Here is a 16,661-nt window from a genome sequence, read left to right on the forward strand (position 1 = left end):
AACTTCTTCCTGAGTCCATAATCAATTCCTTGGTCTTACAAATATAGGGTGCAAGGTTGTTGTTGATACACCACTCAACTAGCTGATCTACCTCAGTCCTGTACGCCTCCTTGTCACCATCTGAAATTCAGTCAACAAAAGTTGTGTCATTGGCAAATGTATAGATGGTGTTTGAGCTGTGCCTAGCCAGTGGTGTAGTGGCATTAGCACTGGACTTCAAGGTAGATGGTCCTGAGTTCACATCCGCCGTGTCCCAACCTGGGCAGCAGTGCGAAAGAAAGGCCTGACAATCTACTTCTGTATCTTGCCACGAAAACCCCATGGATGACTACACTATCCATAGGGTCACCATGAGTCAATGGTACTCAACAACAACAACAGAGAGCAGAGTGGTGGGCTAAGCACATATCCTTGTAGTGCGCCTGTGTTAACTGTCAGTGAGAAAGAGGTGTGATTTCCGATCCACACAAACTGTGGTCTCCCGGTAAGGAAGTTAAAGATCAGTTGCAGAGGGAGGTACAGTGGCCCAGGTCTTGGAGCTTGTTGCCTAGAACTGATGATATGGTTGTGTTGAATGCTGAGCTGTAATCCATAAACAGCAGCCTGACGTGGGTAGCAAAATTTTCCAGGTGATCCAAGGCCAAGTGAAGAGCCAGTGAGATTTCATCCACCGTAGACCTATTGTGGAGACAGACAAATTGCAGCAGGTCCAGGTTCTTGCTTAGGTAGGAGCTGATTCTAGCCATGGCCAACTTCTTAAAACATTTTATCACATTAGATGTGAGAGGGCGATAAGTCATTGAGGCAGCTCACCCTGCTCTTTTTGGGCACTGAAATGATTGCTGCCCTTTTAAAGAAGGTGGGAACCTCCTACTGTAGTAGTGAGAGATTCAAGATGTCCTCGAACACTCCACCAGTTGTTGGCACAGGTTTTCAGAGCCCTACCAGGGACACCATTGGGGTTTGATGTCTTGAGATGGTTCTGATGTCAGCCTTCAAGACAGAGATCACAGGGTCACCAGATACTGTAGGGATTCTCAAAGGTGTAGTTTTATTCTCCTTTTCAAAGTGTACATAAAATGCCTTGAGCCCATCCAGGAGTGAAGAATCACAGCCATTCATGATGTTTGGCTTCGCTTTTTAAGAAGCAATGGCCTGCAAACCCTGCCAGAGCTAATATGCATCCAATTACAACTCTAATCTCGATCAGAATTGCTTTTACCCTCTTAAAATAGCCTTCTGTAGGCCATACCCAGACTTCTTGTATAGTTCTGGATCATCAGTCTTTGCTGCAGATCTAGCTCTCAAGAGACTATGGTTCATCCTCGGCTTTTGGCTTGGGTATGTTTGGTACGTTCTCAAAGGCACACACTCATCCACACAGGTCTTGATGAAGTCGATGACAATTGTGGCATGTTCAGATTTGAAGATGAATTCCTGAATATTATCCATTCCCCTGACTCAAAGCAGTCCTGTACTACTACTCTGCCTCCCTTGAGCATACCTTCTTGGTCCTCACCACTGGTGCTGCAGTCTTCAGTCTTTGCTTATAGAATAGCTGTACACCCAGGTGATCGGACTTTCCAAAGTGTGGGTATGGGATGGTGTTCCTGATGGTGGTATCCATTCAGGGGGGGGGGGGAAGAGGGAGGAGGGAGAGGGGGAGAGAGAGAGATAGATAGATAGATAACAGTGGTCAAGTGATTTCTCTGGTTCCACAGGTAATATGTTGATGGTAGCTATTTAGAGACTTCTTCAAGCTAGCTTGGTTGAAATTCCCCACTATTATAGGGAAGGCATCAGGGTATGCTGTTTCGTGTCTGCTGATTATGATGCTCAACCCCTCAAGTGCCTGCCTGATGTTGTCCAGAGGTGGAATATACACCACTACCAGCATGATGGCAGGAAACACCCTCAGCAGATAAAATGGACAACATTTGACTGCTAGATGTTCCATGTCAGGTAAGCAGGATTGAGACAGAATTGCCACATCTGTGCACCACAATGAGTTAATCATAAAGCATACTCCACCTCCTCTGACTTTAAACAGCTGAACTGTCCCATCTTTGTGGAGAATGGTGAAGAATGATGTTGCTTACTGAAGTACCCCTGGCTGTGGCTGTGGATTTCAGCTACAGTTGTCCTAAACGGGAATATATGACGATTCCCATCGGAGCTGCACACAAAGAGCTAGCCACTTATTGGTGACATCTTGAACTAATCTCAGTTACCAGCACTTGGTCTGCAACTTGGCTATTCAAGAGCTCCTCTATGTACTTTAAAAACATGACAGTACTTAACCCCACTACCTGCTCCATAGGTGAAAACCTTTTTCCTCAGATACCCTCTAACGCTTATCTACCCATTGGTTTTAGATATTTTCTATTGCAGGGAAAAGTTCTGACTGTGTACCTTATCTATGCCCCTCATAATTTTGTAAAGAGGGCAGAGCTAGTTGAGAGCTTCAACCTGAGACCAACACTTTCTGCTGGTCCAGCCACATTGATTTTACAGCCAAGAAAGTGCACTGATGTCTACTTTCTCTGAAGGCTAAGGAAATCCAGTTCAACCTCAAAGACCTCACCAATTTTCACTGATGCAACATAGAAGATATTCTGTATGAATGCATCACGTCTTGGTATGGCAATTACTCAGCACCAGAGTCCAAGATACTGCAGAGAATTATGAACACAGCCCAGTCCTTCACAAAAAAACAGCCTCCCTTCCTCTGACTCTGTCCGCACTTCCCAATGCCTCAAGAAAGCAGCCAACATGATCAAAGACCGCTCTCAGCCCAATCATCCTCTGTTCTTCCCTCTCCTATCTGGCAGGTTTATAAAAGCTTTAAGACACATATCACTAGACTCAAGGACTGCTTCTAATTCACTGTTATCAGAATCTTGAATAAACCTCTTATACGCTAAAAGATGAATTTTGATCTCCCAATCTACCCCGACGTGGTCCTTGCACTTTGCTTATTGACCTGTAGTGCACTGCATTTTCTCTGCATTTCATTTTCTTTTTGCTGCCTTGATGTACTTATGTATGGAATGATCTGCTTGGATGGCAAACCAAACAAAAGCTTTTTACTGTATCTCAGTAAACATGTCAATGACAAAACCACACTAAAAAACATCTATCAATTCACACCTTCGCCAAAGGGCAATTACTTTATCAATATTTTATATTGAAATTATTTAGTATAGTGATACATTAATAATTATGTTCAACAAAATTATTTACAGTAAAATTATTTATATTAAGGCATCTCTACTAGCTAAGCTTGAAGGGTGAGAAAGCTTTAAGTCCTTTTTGTCAGCTGTTGCTACAGTGGGTTACACATGCCAGCCTTCCAGGATTTAAAACGCACTGAGGTGTGTTGAAAGAAAGCCACAATGGCTGGAGGATGCGTCTTGGACACTGCCCTCCTTCCTCGCTTGATGGGAAAGCTTGATTCCTGACTGCAGAAGGTGTTGGGGGAGGGAGTAAATTGAAAACAGTCTCCTGCGTAAGGTGGGAGTAAATCTGTGGATCTGTGGTATGCTTTCTCAGCCTGGTAGGGAGTGGTGGCAGAAATGCCCTCAGCTTCTGCATCTGAGAGGGACTCGAGATCTAAAACAAACCGCTGCTCTTCCAGGAATGGCTCTGAATAGGTAACACAGCACTCAACAGAAATGCCCACAACTTGGCTAAAGGTGGGCTGCCATCTTCATTCTTGTCCAACAAGTGCAGTGCAAGCAATGAGACATTTCCCCCTCCCTTTCACCTTTCCCCATCCCCTTTTCCCTCTCTCACCTTATCTCCTTGCCCACTCATCACCTCACTCTGGTGCTCTTCCTCCCTTTTCTTTCTTCCATGGCCTTCTGTCCTCTTCTATCAGATTCCCCCTTCTCCAGCCCTATATCTCTTTCACCAATCAACTTCCCAGTTCTTTACCTCATCCCTCCCCCTACCTTTTAAATCTACTCAGCTTTTTCTCTCCAGTCCTGCCGAAGGGTCTCAGCCCAAAACGTCAACTATACTTTTTTCCATAGATGCTGCCTGGCCTGCTGAGTTCCTCCAGCATTTTGTGGGTGTGTTGCTTGGATCTCCAGCATCTGCAGACTTTCTCTTGTTTGAGACATTACTTTCCGCCTGGTTTTTGGGAAGCTCCATCTTTCTGACCCTGAGTGTCTGAGTCTCTGGATACCACAGCCTCTGCTTGAATCACATGCTGATCCTGACTTTCCATGTCTCTCACCCTCAGGAGATCTGGGCTTTTGTAGGTTGTAAACTGCCAGTTTAAATGGAATGCAATAGGTTGGTCAAATAAATTTCTCACCCCATAAAAAATATGTAAGTGCACTGATACATTCATCTCGACAATGAAAGGGCAAGGGGACAGATTCAAGGTAAACAAAATGTTCACACAGACGTGCTTGCTGGTCTCCCAGTAGAGACTAATAGAAGCCAACAAGGAACAGAATGTGTCTGGTAGATCAGGTAACCATGAAGACAGTATATACAAAATGACAACAATCGACACCTTGACAACACCAAGCAATGTCACAATGGTTTCATACCTGACAGTGTGACCTCATCAAGACCCATAGGGGAGGGGAACAGCTTTCTCTAAAACAGAATCAAGCTCGTTGCCTATAACCAAAGGGGGAAACCACCTCAGAAGGAGGGAGATGTAGAGAGGTGGGGGAAGAGACAGACAGAGTGAAACTGACATAGACAGAGAGAGTCAGAGATCGGCAATTCTAAGGCATCATTCCCAAACGCGGGATGTTTCAAAGGGCATTTGCAGGTAATTAAGCATTTTTCTGAATGGTCATTAATGTAACAATGGAACACATGTGTAACAGTGAAGTTGCAGAGAATGAGACAGGAGATCAGACTGTATGATACCACAGGTTATAAGCAAAAGGGTAGATCCAGCACCCACTCATTCATAATAGAAATGCTTAGTTCTCAAGTCATAATAAAAAATTTCTGTCCCTCACCTAAGCCTCAACTTGCAACCATTGCCCCAATCTCTAAGCACTAAGTATTTGTTAAATAGGGGCCGTGGACAATTCTGATTTGATGGAGAATGGACGCAAAAGCACAGAGGAACATCTGGAGAAATTTCTGAAACGCTCGTTCGCTGCTGTCGTTACTGCGTGGTCAGGAGTCTTTTGGAGGGTAGGTCTCAAAATCCCCAGCCTTGCCTGCTTTTGGCGACCAAGAAGGAGGTCAAATTGTTCGGACAGAGATAGCACTCAGTACTCGGTGTCGGAGAGCTGATCAGAGCTCGAAGTTTTCGGATGACTCAGAGTCGGACTGTGGTCGGCATGGCAGGGAGAGTTTTTCTTCCTTCTCCCGTCTGCGTGAGATGTGGGACATTTGAGAGACTTTGAACTTTACTGTGCTCATGGACTTCTTCATCAAGTTATGGTATTGTTGCACTGTTGTAACTACAAACATTTGTATATGTTATAATTATGTGGTTTTGTCAGTTTTTTCAGTCTTGGTCTGTCCTGTGTTTTGTGATATCACACCAGAGGAAATATTGTATTATTTCTTAATGCATGCATTACTAAATGACAATAAAAGAGGACTATGTGTCTTCATAATCTAAATCTAACCCTATCTCTGATCAGAGCTGTAACCTGTTAAACTAACCCTAATCTCGAACTCTAAATGCCATTCATTGCCTACAGCTGACCTGTGGAACTAACCCGTCCGTAACACTAAATCCTGACTCATACTTCAACTGATAACATTAACGCAAGCCCTGTCCCTGACCAATGCTCAACTTCTGGCCCTGACTCAGTCCCTAATCTTCATTGTTTTACTCGGAATTTCAGAAACATTTTGACATGGCTTGCACACGAGGCTGCCAAACAAGATAAGAGTCCATGGTATTACAGGAAATATACTAGCATGGATAGAATATTGACTGACTGGCAGGAGGCAAAGGTTGAGAATAAAGGGGGTCTTTTCTTGTTGTCTGCTGCTGACTAGTGGTGTTCTGCACAGATCAGTGTTCGGACCACTTCTTTTCAAGTTATATGTCAATGATTTGAATGATGAACAAAAATAGGTGGAGGGACAGGTAGTGTTAAGGAAGCAGGGAGTCTGGAGAAGGAATTAGACAGATTAAGAGAATGGGCAAAGAAGTGGTAGATGAAATATAGTGTAAGGAAGTGTATGGTCATAACTTTGGTAGAAAGAATAAAGATGTAAACTATTTTCCAAATAGGGAGAAAATTCAGAAATCAGATGTGCAAAGGGACTAGGGAAGTCTTCAAGCAGGATTTCCTAAAGGTTGACTTGCAGGTTGGTAAAGAAGGCAAATGTAATGCAGCATTCATTTTGAGAGGTCTAGTACTGTACATACTGTAAAAGCAATAATGTAATGCTGAGGATTTATAAGGCATTGGTCAGATCACACTTAGAATATCATGAACAGTTTTGGGTGGTTTAGCTAAGAAAAGATGAGCTGGCATTGGAGAGGGGCCAGAGGAGGTTCTCAAGAATAACTCAGAGAATGGAAGGTTTAACATACTGTATGAGGAATTTTTAATGGCTCTCGGCCTATACACACTGGAGTTTAGAAGAATGAGGGATGGGTGATGGGGGGGTTCTCAGTGAAACCTATCGAACACTGAAAGGTCTAGAAAGGTCCATTTAGAACAGAGGTAAAGAGAAATTTCTTTAGCTAGAGGGTTAGAGGGTGGTGAATCCGTGGATTCATTGCCACTGACGGCTGTGAAGGCCAAGTGATTGATATATTTAATGCGAAGGTTGATAGATTGTTGATTACTAAGACTGTCAAACATTATGTTGGCACGTGGCCAATTGGTTAAGGCGTCGGTCTAGTGATCTGAAGGTCGCTAGTTTGAGCCTCAGCTGAGGCAGCGTGTTGTGTCCTTGAGCAAGGCACTTAACTACACATTACTCTGCGATGACATCGGTGCTAAGCTGTATCGGCCCTAGTGCCCTTCCCTTGGACAACATCGGTGGCGTGGAGGGGAGAGACTTGCAGCATGGTCAACTGCCGGTTTTCCATACAACCTTGCCCAGGCCTGCGCCCTGGAAACCTTCCAGGGCGCAAATCCATGGTCTCACGAGACCTCTCATAGGCATCCATTAGTCTTATGAGACCATGGATTTACGCCTTGGAAAGTTTTCAGGACGCAGGCCTGGGCAAGGTTGTATGGAAGACCAGCAGTTGCCCATGCTGCAAGTCTACCGTCTCCATGCTGTCACCGATGTTGTCCAAGAGAAGGGCACTAGGACCCATACAGCTTGGCACTAGGACCCATACAGCTTGGCACCAGTGTCGTCACAGAGCAATGTGTGGTTAAGCGCCTTGCTCAAGGACACACACGCTGCCTCAGCCAAGGATCGAACTAGCGACCTTCAAATCACTAGACCAACGCCTTAACCACTTGGTCACACGCCAACACGAGACTAACGGATGCCTATAAAACATTATGGAGAGAAGGCAGGAGGCTGGAGTTTAGAGGGATAATAAATAGCCATGACAGATTCATGGAGTAGCCTTGATGGTCTGAATGGTCTAATTCTGCTCCTATGTCTTATGATCTTAAAACAATACAAGATTCTCTAACAGATATTACATTAGAGGCGTTTAAAAGACTCTTGGATAGGCTCATGGATAATGAAAAATGGAGGATTATATAGGAGGGAAGGGTTAGCTTAATGTTACAGTAGATTAAAAGACTGGCACAACATTGTGAGCCATAGGGCCTGTACTGTGCTGTAATGATCTATGTTCTATGTCCTATTTCCTTATAGCTGGTACTCTCTAATCCAGGCAACAGCCTGGTGTACCTCTTCAGCACCTTCCCCAAAGCTGCACGTGTAGTGACTAGGACTGTATACGATACTCCAAAATGTGACCAAATTAAAGTTTTAAACAGCTGCAACATGATTTCCTGACGTTTATATTCAACACTCCAACAGATGAAGGCAAGTATGTCACATGTCTTCTTTACCATCCTGCTCTACACTCTACCATAACAGCTATTACAAAGAAGGCACAACAGCACCTCTACTTTCTTAGAAGCTTGCATTGATTTGGCATATCATCAAAAACTTTGACAAACTTCTATAGATGCATGTTGGAGAGTATCCTAGGTAATGGCATCACGGCATGGTATGGAAACCCAATACCCAGGAACAGGATACAGCCCAGTCCATCACAGTTAAAGCCCTCCCCACCATTGAGCACATCTACAAGGAGTTCTGCCGCAAGAAAGCAGCATCCATCGTCAATGATCCCCACAGTCCAGGCCATACTCACTTCTCGTTGCTACCATCAGACAGGACATTCAGGAGCCTTAGGTCCCACACCATCAGATACAGGAACTTACTACCCTTGAACCAACAGGCTCCTGAACCAGCCTGGATAACTTCACTCAGTTCAACACTGAACAAATTCCATAACCTATGGGCTCAGTTTCAAGGACTCTACAACCCATGTCTTCAGTATTATTTATTATTGGTGTTTTACTTTGTATTTGCACAGTTTGTCTTCTTTTGCACACTGGCTGTTTCTCAGTCTTTGCTTATGTGTGATTTCCCATTGAATCTTTTTTTTTGTTCTACTGTGAATATCTGCAAGTAAAGGAATCTCAGAGTGGTATATGGTGATAATATACACACTCTAATGATAAATTTACTTTGAACTCTGAAATCCTAGAGATCAGATTATTAAACATTTGGTTGGATGCTCCATACAGAAGGCTAATTGTTTTATCACTGGAATCTCAAGGTGGAACACTGCTGCCTGTGATTCATGAGAATGGGAAGGTAAAACTATTTCTTCCCAACGGTGTCACTCACTGAACAGTGCAATAACGTATCAGCTTATGGGCTGAAATCTATTGAATAAGACCTTCAAAACACATGAATTATATGAAATATGTTTTGGCTGATTGTGGACAGACCCGAATCAAACCAGGGAGGATGTCAGAGGTAGGTTTTTTCACAGAGACAGATACATGCATGGAACACACCCAGGAGTGGTGGTAGAGGCAAATATATTAGGGGCTTTTAAGAAACTCTTAGATAAGCACATGGGTGATAGAAAAGTGGTGGGCTATGTTGGAGGGAAGGATGAAAATGATCTTAGAGTAGGTTAAAAGATTGGCACAACATTGTTGGCTGAAGGGCCTGCACTGTGCGGTATTGTTATATGTTCTATATACCTTTCTAAAACATTGTTGACTATTTTAACACTATTGTGTATCTTAAAAACATCACACATAACGTGCTAAGGTTATTTTTTGAGTACTTCACCTCAAAATTCAATCTTAACACTAGTTGTGCGTGATGTTTTTAAGTTATTGACAGCAGTTTGTGAATGGTCTAGTCAAGGAAATGTCTGGAATGATGCGATCTCAGAAACATCTGCTTCGCACACGGTCAATTATGGCTTAAAAACAGTCGGCACCTTTCATCAGTCTCTGTAACGTTGATTGGATCAATATGGGGCGTGGCATGATCAAGGCAGAGTGAAACAAATGCTTCCATCTGGAATAAACAGATGGAACGTGGACTTACTGGTACCTGATAAATGCTACAAGGTCAAAACCCAGACCAGCTGTTCTCATGGAACCAAAGATTTCCTGAACATATAACTGACTACACAAACAGCAGAAGTCATTCCTGGGTTTAGACCATAAAACGTAGGAGCTGAATTAGGCCATCAGCCCATCGAATCTGCTCCACCATTCCATTATGGCCGACTTATTATCCCTCCCAACCCCATTCTCCTGCCTTTCCTCCAAAACCTTTGACGCCCTTACCAATCAAGAACCTATCAACTTCTGCTTTAAATATACCCAGTAACTTGGTCTCTACAGATGTCTGTGTCAATGAATTTCAGATTCACCACCCTCTGGCTAAAGAAATCCCTCCTCATTTCTGTTCTAAAGGAACGTCTTTGTATCCTGAGGTCGTGCTCTTTGGTCCTCCTTAAGACTCTCCCACTATATGAAACATCCTCTCCACATCCACTTTATCCAGTCCTTTCAATTTTTGCTAGGTCAACTCAGCTTCCAGCCAAGACGTAACACCTTTCAGAACACAACCCTGTCTTGAACAATTTCAAATAATCACCCTTTCCAGTTGATCTTAGAACTGGCTAGTTCTAGAGTCATAGAGTCATAAAACACTACAGCAAAGAAACAGGCCCTTTGGCCCATCTGGTCCATGCCGAACTACTACTCTGCCTAGTCTCTGGACGATAGCCCTCTATACCAACCCCCCCCCCATCAATCTGCTTATCAAAACATTGTCTGAATGCTGAAATTTCACCCAAGTAATGAGAAATTCATTCTCATCTCTGTTCTTGTACTCTGAGGCTGTGCCCTGTGGTGTTAGATTCCCGCTATAGGAAACATCCTCTCTATGTCTTAGTCTTTCTAAGGTGAAGTGACATAGACAACAGCTACAATAAATTTATCCGAGAGATACCTGTTGATTTCGGGGGTTCTCCTGAGAGTTTAACCACTTTCACCTTTTAGATTATGAAGACATGTAGCCCTCTTTTATTGTCATTTAGTAATACATGCATATCACAAAACACAGGACAGACCAAGACTGAAAAAACTGACAAAACCACATAATTATAACATATAGTTACAACAGTGCACAATACCATAACTTGATGAAGAAGTCTGCGAGCACAGTAAAGTTCAAAGTTTCTCAAATGTCCCATATCTCATGCAGACGGGAGAAGGAAGAAAAACTCTCCCTGCCATGCCGACCACAATCTGACTCTGAGTCATCCGAAAACTTCGAGCTCTGATCAGCTCTCCGACACCAAGTACTGAGCGCCATCTCTGTCTTAACGATACGACCTCCTTCTCGGTCGCCAAAAGCAGGCAAGGCCGGGGATTTTGAGGCCTACCCTCCGAAAGATTCCCGACCACACAGTAACGACAGCAGCAAACGGGCGTTTCAGAAATTTCTCCAGATGCTCCTCTGTGCTTTCACGTCCATTCTCCCTAAAATCAGAATTTTTGGTTTAACAGTGTGCATCAGTGGACCACCAACACAGTCCATTCCATCATAGACAAACTCCCTATAAGCAGTGCTTCCACAAGAAATTACCATTCATCATCAAGTACCCCCACCATGTATGATATGGTCTCTTCTGGTTGCTGCCATCAGAAGGAGGTATAAGAGCTTTGGTCCCATGCCATGAGGTTCAGGAACAGTATTGCCTTACAACCATCAGGCTCTTGAACCAGTGTGGATGACTTCACTCACCTCAACACTGAACTGAATCCACAATCTCGGACTCATTTTCAAGGACTCATTTCCTCAGCATTATTTATTTGTTTGTTCACTTATTTATTGTGTTTGCACAGTTTGTCTTCATTTGCACATCTGTTGTTTGTCTGTCTTTGTGTGTAGTTTTTCATTGATTCTATTGTTTCAATGCAAATGCCTGCAAGGAAATGTATCTGAGGGTAGTATATGGTGACAAATACATACTTTGATAGTAAAATTTACTTTGAGCTTTGAACATGGATATTGCAAGTGCAAACTCACACGGCGAGGTCTGAAGCCCAATTTGCTAAATTGTATACTGCTATCAGAAGAAAAACCAAGAAAATTGTGGACTGCTCTAAGTGTACAACTAATCCACTAATGACTTTTAGAAAATGGTCGGCCACTTTGCCTTTTCACCGACGCTGATTTTTGCTCTTAATTTTTGTGGTGGCTAGCGTAACGCTTTACAGCACCGGCAACCCGGGCTCAATTCCCTCCGCTGTCTGTAAGGAGTTTGTACGTTCTTCCCATGACTACGTGAGTTTCCTCTGGGTGCTCCAGTCCCCTTCCACATTCCAAAGACATGTTGGTCAGTAGGTTAATTGGTCACATGGGTGTAATTAGGCAGCAAGGGCTCGCTGGGTCGAAAGGGCATGTTATTGTGCTGTATCCCTAAATAAAATAAAATGTTGTTTCCTAATGTGGAACAGAGTGTGATCAGCATTCTTACTGCTGATCACATTAAGAATCAGAATCTGAATCAAGTTTATTATTACATACAGTATGTCATGAAATTCTATTTTTACTTTATTTAGAGATACAGCACGGAGTAGGCCCTCCTGGCCCTTAGAGCTGCACAGCCCAGCAATCCCTGACAACCCCAATATAACCCTAACCCAATCACAGGACGATTTACAATTAACCTGCCTAGTACATCTTTGGACTGTGAGAGAAAACTGAAGGAGCCAGAGAAAACCCACGCTTTCCACGGGGAGGGCATACAGAGACTCCTTACCGAGGTTGCTGGGATTGAATTCTGAACTGTGACACCCCGAGCCGTGATAGTATTGTGCTAGCCACTATGCTACCATGGCAGTTGTTTTCCAGCAGCAGTACAGTACAATAAATTAAAAAAACTTACTATGTTCCAAAAATTAAATAAATCATGCAAAAGAGAAATAAAATGGGTCATTCAGAAATCTGGTGGCAGACAGGAAGAAGCTGTTCCTAACATATTCAGTATGCGTATTCAGAACCTTGACCTCCTCCCTGATGGTACAAATAAGAAGAAGGCATGTCCTGGGTGATAGAGGTCCTTAATGATGGATGTTGCCTTCTTGAGGCATCACGTTTTGAAGATGTCCTTGATGATGGGGAGGAGAGTGCCCATGATGGTGCTGGCTGAGCTTACAAACCTTGGCAGCCTTTTCCAATCCTGCGCAATGCCACCTTCATACCAGATGGTGATGCCTGTAGAAATTTGCAAGAGTCTTTTTGGTGACATACCAGAACTCCTCAAACTCCCAACAAGTAGAGGTTTGTTTGCCTTCTTTGTGATTGGAACAATATAGGTCCTCTGAGATGTTGATGCACAAGAACTTGAAGCTGCTCACCCTTTACACTACCAATCCTTTATTCAGGACCCCCAATTTCCCCCTCCTGAAGTCCACAAACAATTTCTTGGTCTTACTGACTTTAAATGCAAGGCCATTGTTGCAACACATCTCATCCAGCTGACCTATCTCACCCTTGTACGCTCCCTCATCACCATCTGAGTTTCTGCCAACAACTGTGGTGCCTTCAGTGAATTTACAGATGGCCTTTGAGGTGTGTCTTTAAGGGTGCAGAGAGAGCAGAGCAGTGGGCTAAGCATGCATTCTTGAGGTGCATCAGTGTTGAAAGTCAGCAAGGAGGAGATGATATTTCCAATTGCACTGACTGTGGTCTTTCAATAAGGAAATGAGAATCCAGTTCTGAGGGAGGTACACAGGGCCAGGTTTTGAAGCTCGTTGATTAGTACAGAGAAGATGATGGAGCAGAATGCTGAGCTGTAATCACTAAATAGCAGCCTGACGTACAATACTGTGCAAAAGTCTTTGGCACCCTAGATTTTCTCATATGGTTTCAGATGGCATGCTCTCCACGGAGCTCTGATCTCAACATCATCGAGGCTGTCTGGGATAATGTGGAGAGACAGAAGCAAGACAGCCAAAGTCTTCAGAAGAATTGTAGCAAGTTCTCCTACCAGCCAATTTTTAAAAAATAAAACTGCACAATGGTGTACCTAAGAGGATCAATGCAGTTTTAAAGCAAAGGTTGGGCATACCAAATATTGATGTGATTTAGTGTTTTTTTTTACTGTTTACTGCTCTTTTGTAGTACATTTTTTGATATTTAGAAACTCCTCATTTCATTATTTTTGAAAGTATCTTTACTTTATGGAGTTTTTTTTACAAGTGCCTAAGACTTCTGCACAGTATTGCAGGTGTTGAGATGTTGCTGTTGTCTAGGTGATCCAAGGCGGAGTGGAGAACCATCCACTATAGATCTATTGTGGTGATAGACAAATTGCAGTGTGTCCAGGTCCCTGCTCAGGCAGGAGTTAATTCTGGCTATGACCACCCACTCAAAGCACTTCATCACAGTAGATGTGAGTGCTATTGGGTCATAGTCATTGAGGCAGCTCACCCTGCTCTTCTTGGGCACTCATATGATTGATGTACTTCAAAAGCAGGTTGAAACTTCTGACTGCAGTAGTGAGAGGCTGAAGTACACTCCACTCAGTTGGTTAGCACAGAAATTTGGTATCTTGCCAAGTACACTACCTGATGCCTTGCGATGGTTCACCCTTTTGAAGCACGTTGTGACATCTGCCTCCAAGACAGAATTGCTATGAGGAGTGACACAGGTTTAGTTACTCTCCCTTTTAAAGTGAGCATATAGGGTGTTGAGCTCACCACTGCCAATCATGCTATCAGGCATGCAAACACTGCCACAATGGTTGTGCAGCCCAAGAACAAACAACATGATGCCCATTTAGGACTGCTTTTAGTTTTTGAACCTTCCTTTCATTTTGAAGCCAAGAACCACTTTAGTAGGAAATTTTTTCGATAAGTTTATCACCACACGGTCAATTCTTAAAGGTTCACAGTTGTCCAAAGGTTTTATTTAGATTTCCCACTAAAGTTCTTATTCCTGAAACTTACATAGAACATAGAATATAGAACAGCCAGCTCAGAAACAGGCCCTTCGGCCCACAATGTTGTGCCTAATCAGTTAAATTAGTAATCAAATACATAACTAATCTCTTCTGCCTACATAATTTCCATATCCTTCCATTTTCCTCACATTCATGTACGTATCTAAATGTCTCTTAAAAGCCTCTAATGTTTCTGTCTCTACTGCCACCCCAGGAGTGCATACCAGGAACCCACCATTCTCTACAAAAAACTTGTCCCTCATATCTTGTTTGAAATTACCCCCCTCTCATCTTGAATACAAACTCCAGGCTAAAAGCCCAGTCTATACCTGAGTGAGTACTATTCAGTCAGAAGAGATGAGGGGGAAGCAATTCACCCCGGAATCCTGGACAGTATTTACCCCTAATCAACTCTGCGAGAACTTGTAATCTGGTCAATATCACATTGTTTATGGGAATTTCTTGCACACAAACTAAAGTCACATATCAAAGTCAAAGCCATGATACCCATCACACACACACCATGTACATACACTCAGTGGCCACTTTATTAGGTACAGGAGGTAATTAATAAAATGGCCAGTGAATGTATTTCTTCTGTATGCTCATAGCCATCTACTGCTGTAGTCTATCCACTTCAAAGTCTGACCTACTGTGCATTCAGAAATGCTCTTCTGCACACCACCGTTGTAATGTGTGGTTACTTGAGTTACTGTCGCCTTTCTGTCAGCTTGAACAAGTCTAGCCATTCTCCTGTGACCTCTGTCGATAACAAGGCATTTTCCCTCAGAGAACTGCAGCTCACTGGATGTTATTTTTGTTTTTTGCACCATTCTCTGTAAACTCTAGAGACTGTCATTGAGGCCCTCTACTAGTCGGGGTTGACCATGGATATTGCGTTGTAATTGTCTACGTGATAAGCAAGCCAGAGGAGTACGATATGGAGAGCAAGCTGTTGCCCATGCAGCAGGCTCCTACTCTCCACACAGCTGATGACTCCAAAGGAACAGCAGAGACTGATACAGTGGCATCACAGGAGTTGCAACTCAATGTAGGACTGCCTTAGCAAAATTAGCTGCAGATTTTTCTGAGGGGTTTACTCCTGAAGCCTTCTTCATGAGTGCAAGGAACAGCTGCAAGGCAGCAAATGTTTAATTTTGATTAGAGTTTACCTTCTCCTAGATGAGCTGCCAACCGTGGCTGTCGAGCCTCATCTGCCCGAAGCGAATGGCTTTAAGGTGCCAGTAACTGACCTTTACCCCTTCTGTCAATAGAAATGGTTCCACCAGGCTTAGTAGCTAAGCTACACATGATGGCTGATGGACTTGGATGTCAGAGGCTATCTGAAACGCACACCATTGGGAGCATTTAATAGGCAGTGGGAACTGATCCTCTCTGCCGCCCCCAGCTAGGACAACCTTCAGGAATCATAGACTGTTGTGTGTGAAAATCCCAGGAGATTAGCAGTTTCTGAGATACTCAAACCACCCCTTCTGGCATCAACAATCATTCCTTGGTCAGCATCACTTAGATCACAATTCTTCCCACTCCCAACCTACCATGCACAAAGCCATATCGACTATTCCTAATCAGTCCCTGTCTATTCAAAGACTTGTATATCTGATCCCTTAGAATACCTTCCAATAATTTACCCACTACTGATGTTAGTCTCAGTGGCCTATAATTTCCTGGCTAATTCTTAGAGCTTTTTCAAAATCATTAATATACATGACAAACAATAACTCTGAGTGAAGAGGTTCCCCCTCATGTTCCCCTTCCACATTTCACCTTTCACCATTAACCCATGACCTCTAGTTCTAGTCTTGTCCAACTTCAGTGAAAAAAATTAACCTATATGACAAACAACAACAGACCCAGTGTCGTTGCAGATTAACTGGACTCTGAACATATGACTCTGAGCACTCATTCCTCAATCATACTTTATTTTTCGTGGGCCCAAGGAGTACAACATGGTCCCTTTCGCCACACTGTTCTGAATTCTGAACAGAGAAATGTAATTTTTATACAGCATTGACAGGCTTTTATGGATATTGGTCATTTGGTAAACTGTGTATGTTCGAATTCCTTACTTATAAGATCAATTGCTATTCACAATATAGGTGCTAGAAGTCAACAGAAACTACAAACTGATAATGGATGATACTTTAAAATTAGTAAACAA

At 43.1% G+C, this 16,661-nt stretch overlaps 1 protein-coding gene across 1 annotated transcript in view; it reads right to left on the bottom strand.

Annotated features, from left to right (window-relative positions):
• The window catches only part of LOC134348286 (ATP-binding cassette sub-family B member 6-like), a 246,262-nt gene that overhangs the window by 45,200 nt on the left and 184,401 nt on the right, over positions 1-16,661 (bottom strand). The window lies entirely within an intron of this gene.

This window comes from Mobula hypostoma, chromosome 6, assembly GCF_963921235.1.
Source record: "Mobula hypostoma chromosome 6, sMobHyp1.1, whole genome shotgun sequence".
NCBI classification, from domain to species: Eukaryota; Metazoa; Chordata; class Chondrichthyes; order Myliobatiformes; family Myliobatidae; genus Mobula; species Mobula hypostoma.